This window comes from Aplysia californica, unplaced genomic scaffold (assembly GCF_000002075.1).
Source record: "Aplysia californica isolate F4 #8 unplaced genomic scaffold, AplCal3.0 scaffold00048, whole genome shotgun sequence".
Taxonomy (NCBI): domain Eukaryota; kingdom Metazoa; phylum Mollusca; class Gastropoda; order Aplysiida; family Aplysiidae; genus Aplysia; species Aplysia californica.
Window position 1 is genome coordinate 733,247 of NW_004797318.1, and position 1,054 is coordinate 734,300.

General features: G+C 39.5%; 1 protein-coding gene across 1 annotated transcript in view; it reads right to left on the bottom strand.

The window, feature by feature from the left end:
* LOC101856637 (E3 ubiquitin-protein ligase MARCHF8) overlaps positions 1-1,054 on the bottom strand; it is a gene marked incomplete at its 5' end in the record, with an annotated part of 45,426 nt that overhangs the window by 15,847 nt on the left and 28,525 nt on the right.

Consider the following 1,054-nt stretch of genomic DNA (forward strand, 5'->3'; position numbering starts at 1 on the left):
ATAATATAATGTAACATGTATGTATAAAGAGTGTTAAGGAAAAACCAGCAATGACAATTATTGATGAAACAGATTTTTAATTCTTGACCAAGCTCCATGTTTTCACTACATGGAAAAATCTAAAACCACTAGATATATAGTCCGTCGAAGAGCTCGCGAGAAAAAAAATATACACAGCTGAAAAACCAGCGATGTCACAAAAGATATATCAACATAACAACGCACCTCTGTTAGTATTGTGATGAATATGGCATTCTTTGTTCCACCGCCAGTTATTAACTGAGTTTGTTTCATTTCTTAAACTTAGGATCTTATTTTGTTTCTCATTCTTGTCACCAGTATTCTCAATGACACATTTTACTTCCATTGTGTGACTTTTCATCTTCTATGAGTTTCCCTGCTAGTTGGCTGCCTTCTATTTTTGATTTTGGGACCACCAAGGAGTCTTTTATGTGCCAAGAAGGCCAGGTGTTCGATCTTACCTGCTCTAAGATCAAGAGCGGGGCTGAAAGGCAGCCGTAAGAAAGAGCCAAGAGTGACATTAGAGAGAGCCATGGTAGCCGTAGAAAGAGCCAGATGCGAAGGAGAGAGGAACTCAGATGGAAAAAAAGGAGGGGGGAGGGGGAGTTAAAAAGTATATAAATATATGTATATAATATATATAATATAACAAACATATCATTTATATAACTCTTGCACGTCCGCATGTGTATTTCTGTTTCTTTGTGTGGCGAGGGGGGGGGTCATAAAGTTTTAATTTGTTGTATCATTCAAGTACATAATATCATAAAAACGAGCCACAGTATCAGATAGGGGAAAGAAAGAGAAAGATGGACAGGAGTTTTTCGTCTGTGAAAAATTAGCGGAAACGTTAACAAAACTCCGATTCAGTGGGTTTTCTTTGTTTAGTTAAGTTTCGCCTTTTTTCCCCCAGTTCAAAAGAAGAAAAATACGGACACTGTGGCGTCGGTGGCCTAGTGGTTAGGCTCTCGGACTCGCAACCGTAAGGTCGTGGGTTCGAATCCCGTCAGGGGCCTGACGTTGTGTCCTTGGG